This window comes from Amphibalanus amphitrite, unplaced genomic scaffold (assembly GCF_019059575.1).
Source record: "Amphibalanus amphitrite isolate SeventyFive unplaced genomic scaffold, NRLGWU_Aamphi_draft 000001F_arrow, whole genome shotgun sequence".
Classification (NCBI taxonomy): domain Eukaryota; kingdom Metazoa; phylum Arthropoda; class Thecostraca; order Balanomorpha; family Balanidae; genus Amphibalanus; species Amphibalanus amphitrite.
The window spans coordinates 1,224,151-1,230,150 of NW_024881499.1; the positions used below are offsets into that span (position 1 = coordinate 1,224,151).

At 48.5% G+C, this 6,000-nt stretch overlaps 1 protein-coding gene across 3 annotated transcripts in view; it reads right to left on the reverse strand.

Annotated features, from left to right (window-relative positions):
• Window positions 1-6,000, reverse strand: part of LOC122384174 (acyl-CoA-binding domain-containing protein 5-like) — a 35,564-nt gene extending 29,564 nt beyond the window's left edge. For 2 of the 3 annotated variants that reach the window (XM_043371390.1, XM_043371299.1), the window contains exon 1: window positions 4,943-5,117. The gene's annotated coding sequence lies outside the window, so the exon portion shown is untranslated. Of the gene's footprint in view, window positions 1-4,942; window positions 5,120-5,578 lie in introns of those variants that run through there. The other variant, XM_043371478.1, reaches the window with a different exon arrangement.

The window sequence follows — 6,000 nt, forward strand, 5'->3', positions numbered from 1 at the left end:
ATATTTTATTAACTGATCTTATTGTTTTTTAGCTTACACGTAAAATAACTTTAAGCTTTTTATAACTCGAGAATTCATGCACAGATATGTTGCGTTCGTCCACTTTTCCTCATCGTCTCTTAGCGACTTGATTTCATGTGGTGGCGGAACAGGGGGGGGGGGGGCATCGGGGCACCGTGCCCCCGTTTGATTTTGGCATTTTAACATTAGCCCTATGGGCGTTGCATGGAAAGAATGGGACCAAAAGTCGGCAGTGCCCCCACTTCATTAAAGGTGTTCCGCCGCCACTGCTTGATTTGACCCTAAAGGCGTCTTACCAGCAACAAAAAAAAAATCGTCTGCGTTATACCTAAATATTTGCCCAAGGGCGCTCTACGCAAGAAACGCCAGCCGGTCAAAAAAACTGGCGAACGAATACGATCTCTCTAGTGCTTGAATTATATTCAACGACAATTTCAGGAGACATAAATAATCTAAATCCTTATAGCTAGGCGCTCGGAGCATTCGCTAGCATTCCATTGCCAGCTGCATTATCAACGCCACATTTGCATTTCTCTGGGTGCATCATAAGTAACAGTAGGTGAACCGGCCACAGCAAAACCATGCCTCATTATCCTTTCCTTCCAAGCTGCCAAGCTAACCGGCCGTCCGGCCCACCACCGCGATATGGAACAACACTGGAGTGCGCCATTTGCCTACGGCAGTGCCCCACCGCGCCGGGGCTGTTTGACAGGTCACCCGCACCGTGACCTAGCCACCCGCCACCCCCCCTCCCCGCCCACCTCCCCATCGGGCCCAGCTCGGTAGTGACCTCTCCTTGAATTTGACATGGACTCGACTAAGGCTCAACGCCATCTAGTTACGTCTGGAGATCCTAATAAGATCCACTGTACATCACAGCTTAACCCTCGCCCGCACATGGGGCGGGCGGGGGTTAAGGGGTTGGTAGAGGGTTGCCACCCCCCCCCCCCCCGGTAGTTTTTTTCTGCACTCAACATTTTTTAAGCTAGAAGCCTGATTTTTCGTATAGCTGCACCTGCTTCGCTATCCTTTCTCAGCGTACACTGAAAATTTCAAGTTTCTGTGGTTTCTGGTTTCGGAGATATGACCTCGTTTTTCAGGTCATGTCATGACCCAAATGACCAATACTCAACATCTTGCGTTGGCTACGGGTCTTGTGAGCTTTTGACACCTGGATTTCGGTATGTTTTTGCTAGTAATACCTCCCATCTACCTATCATGGAACATGTAATTCGACGATGTACAGATGTCAGGGTCAGGGTCAAGGTCAACCTAGCTCATCTAAAAACATTGCATTTTAGGCTTGCTGAATTTAATTTTCGTGATTTTTTTTTTATTGCATTTTTGGTAAAGCTCAGATCATGAACTTATGTAATAGGGGACACACAAACCAATCGGTGCACACATCATTATACACACAGACACACACAGACATACAAACACACATCATTGACCTTGACCTGAAATGACCAGAGCCAGTAAAAACCTAGTCGGAGTGTGACAAAGAGCTGTTCTAGCTGGCTTGGCACCACAAACGGCAGCGCCATCGGTATATGATGGGCACTGCACGTGATATTCCAACGGTGGCCCCAAACATCAACATTTATCCCTCGCCCGTAAACGGTGTTTTGCCACCTTCGCCCATGCAGGGTCGGTTCGCCCATTGGTGCGACCCCCCTGGCGTTTAAAAACGGAGCGTCGTAGAGCTTAGCGGAAAAGACCAACGGATTGCTCTCAACGAGATCTCGCAATTGGTGGTATATTTTTGGTCCTAGGTCAACATTTGACCTACTTATGACCGGTCAAAGGTCAAATTTTCGGAAAAATCTAACTTTTTCAGATTTCCGCGCCGATTGCGGCAAAACGGTAAGAGATATCGACTTGAAACATTCACTATCGTGATCCTTGATCAATTCTCTATCGTTTGGTGTATATTTCGATGTCATAACTCTAAAAATGATGCGTTGGGAGCATCGGAAGTCTGCAAGGTCATTTGTGCATTGGGTCACGTTAGGCGTGTGACGTCACTGACCTGATCCTGACCCAAAATGAACTACTACAAGAAACAACCGACGATGCCTGAAATGGATAGCAAATTCGAATTCAGGGCATCAAAATACCCCGAAAAGGCATACAAGTGCAAGAAGTCATTACAGGTCAACCGAGGTCACTGACCTTACCTTGACCTTTAGTAACCTTCAAAATGTCAACGGACATTGTGCCAATGTCAAATCAGCCAGTTGTGATTCTAAAACAATCCATCAGTGTGTCAGGTCAGTCGGCATTTATACCAATGTGAAGCAATCTCCAATTTAGCGTAAATCTGGCCGGAGGTTGCTCCCTTTATGACGTCATACCTCCGTGACCTGACATGACCTTGACAAAAAAAATACCAAAAGTTGCGCAAAGGATGCCCCAAAGGGTACTGAAAATTTGAGCACGCTATCTGAAACGGTTCGGCGTGTAGCTAAGAAAAACCTCAGGGGGGGGGTTGCACCAACCCCCCCCCCCCCCCCCCTACATGGGCGAGGGTTATAGCTTGACCTGACCTGGAAGGTCAATGATTGACCTAACCCGGCAGGCGGTGGGCCTCCCGGCCACCTTCCGCGCGGTTGGGGGGCATTTTTTGCCCCCCCCCCTTCCGTATCTCCGAAACTACAGGGTGTCCGGAAATTGATTAGCCCTTGGATATTTGGCCATTGCTCCCCTGTGCGCCAACGGAACCAGCGCGATCGAAGTAGGACACGGCCTTAGGGCACGTTCAGCTGTTTGCCGACCACGTGACCGGGTCAGGTGGCCTGGTCACGGCCGCGGTGAGGGGTCAGAGGTCAGTTTCCGAAAAGTAGTGCCAGCGCGCGGAGTCGGTATCTGAGATGGTGAAGGAGTACTCTTTGGCTACGCGCCACGTGCAGTTAGCATGGTGCGCGGCGGCATGACGCAGGCAAGTGTTGCACAGACACTCGGTGTGTCCGTCAGCACCATGAAAATCTGGATGGCTCGAGACCGCCAAGGACAGTCCCTCCGAAACCGGACCGGTCGAGGACGAAAGAGCGTCCTGACCCGCGTGGCGAAAATTGTTCTCGCCAAAGCTGCCCTCAAAAGACGCCAATCGACAAGGAAGTTGGCCAAGAAACTGACAGCCAAAGGACATCCGGTGTCTAAGACAACCGTCCACAGTTATTTGACGAAGTGCCTCCACCTGAAGCCGCTCAAGCCTCGTCGTCAGTCGAAGTTGACAGAAGCTCAAAAGCTCAAGCGGCTGGCGTTCGCGCTGGAGCGCATCAGCTGGACAATCGAAGAGTGGCGACGCGTTCTCTTCAGCGACGAGTCGCCATTCGAGCTGTGCCATCCGCCGAACCGCCAAAACGACCGTGTCTGGGCGCACACCAGCAAAGAAGTGCCCGCCACGGAGACGGTGAAGCATCCCCGAAAAGTGATGGTCTGGGCCATGATGAGCTATCGAGGGCTCTCCGAGCTGCACATCATCCCGCGAGGCCAGACCGTGACGGCGGAATATATGTTGAAGAAGTGCTGAAACAGACGGCATCATCGGCGATGGAGCGGACGACGCAGAACGGGCCGCCAACCAGCGTCAAACTTCTGCCAAGGATGTCAGAGGCAATTTTTCAGCAGGACGGCGCACCAGCTCACAACGCTGCCAGGACTCAGGAGTGGTGCCGGAGCAACCTCCCGGGGTTCTGGAAGAAGGGTGTCTGGCCGGGCAACAGCCCTGATCTGTCGCCCATTGAAAATCTGTGGGCGATCGTGCAGGACGAGCTGGATAAGATGGGGCCGGCCACCAACGAAACGGCGCTGGTGAGAAACCTGCAGAAGGCGTGGTCCAGCATCAGCGCTGAGACGCTGAACAACCTGATGTGCGGGATGCCAGAGCGCATGAGGGAGTGTGTCCGACTTGGCGGAGGATGCATTGGCAAATAAACGATGCGCTTCATTTGATTTGTTTGATAGATACCTACCTAAATGATTAAATACAAGGGCTAATCAATTTCTGGACACCCTGTACTGAACGGATCCGCAAAATTCAAACGGCGTTCGATAGCCCTGTCAAATTTATCAATAGAAACCACATTTAGTTGACCTCAGAGTCACTGATGACGTCACAGGTCAGGTCAAAGATAAAATGTTTCACCGCTCACGGGTCTTCAAGGGAATGCGCTATAACACCGAGTAAAACGCATTTTGTCGAAAATCAGCGATAGGGCGTCAGTTGCCTAGTACATATGTTGCTATTAGAGGTCACTGATAAAAACAGGTCAGGTCACATGTCAGGGCCCTGTTTCACCGGTGATAGCAGCACGCTGCTATCACGTTTCGCGAGCTGACGTCATGTCATGACGCCATACTGCTGACGTTATGGGCAGTTCCGGCACACGATGGCCGCGACCTTGGCTGCGGCATTAAGTGACGTATGAGACTAATAGTAAGAGTTTACGCAGTCATTATAGTATATTTATTTTTATTATATATTTTTCTAAATATGATGTATTTAAAAGAAGTTAGGTTTAAGGAAAATTTGGACGTAAACTTCGAACATTTAGTTGATGACGTAAAACAATATTGCGGCAATCGTGCGCCAGAATTGCCCCTTACGTCAGCAGTATGACGTCATCACATTACGTCAGCTCGCGCAATTTGATAGTGGCGTGCTGCTATCACCGGTGAAACAGGGCCCAGGTCACCAGGGGTCAGTACATGAACCCAACTTTACTAAGGTTGTGCAATGCATGTTTTATGGCCAATTTTTCATTTCCAGCTCAATGGTGTTAATAGCAGCGTGCTGCTGTCACCGGTGAAACAGGGCCCCACTCACAAACAACATTTTTTAGTTACACCCAACCACATGACACGGTGAACCACGTCAGGTTGTTATGCTTTAACTTCCAGTGCGGTTTGTACCTACCGTCCAGGTCACCAGACTGAGATGACACTAGATTCCTGTATTTATATCTTGACGGCTCTTACATCCACCGCAAGCAAATCAAATTGTTGCTTGAAAGTGAAATCTCAATCCAAATATATCACCGATAATGATAAAGCTTGCTCGAGCTGAATCAGAATGTCTCCAGTGTCGATGAAACTATGGGCCTGTTCCAGCGCCTCCAGAAGAAATTCTTGACTGGAGGCTCTACCAGAGGTTTTACTGGAGGCGCTGGAACGCAATCTGGAGATTTCTGGAGATTGGCGTCATAGATACCAAAAGAATGACGATTGTTCTCTCTTGAAACGCAAAATTTGTTTTCAATTTTAGTTAAAAAGATAAATAAAATTATAGCAATGTAATTTTCTTTACATTCAAGTTGTAAAATAATCAGTCAAATGTCCTTTGTTTACATTCGTGATTGTCACATGTGCACCATAATTGTAGACCAGAGCCTCCAGAGAAAGTTGGAGCTCTCAACTCTCTGGAGGCTACTGGAGGTTTCTGGAGCTTTGGCGAGAGCTTTCTGGAGCTTTCTGGAGGCGCTGGAACGCTCTCTGGAGGATTCTAGAGCTTTCTGGAGCTTTCTGGAGGTTTCTGGAGGCGCTGGAACAGGCCCTATTGGTCCACCACCAGTTTCAATCCACTTAACACAAGGACTCCCGGTTAGGGTAATATATTTCCGATTTTCAAATAATACCCTCTCCACAAAATCACGGGAGCAACGCAATACACTCCTATCACAAAGCTCTCCAACAACCAACAACAACCTCCAGCCTTGAGCAGCTTGAGTGGCCATTAGCAAGCAAAGGTAAATTTAGACGTAGGTCATTGATCACGTCGCTTACGTAAATGACGCAGAGAGTGACGTAAACTTTTCATTTACAACAATTTTTCGTCAAAAATGCTCATATATATCTATGAATATGCCAGTTTATGATATAAAATCCTGCACTGCTTGATTAAATGTAGCATATTGTAATCTTGTGCACTCATTATGTCTGCCGAAAAGCATTTTTCGCAACATATACCTATCACAA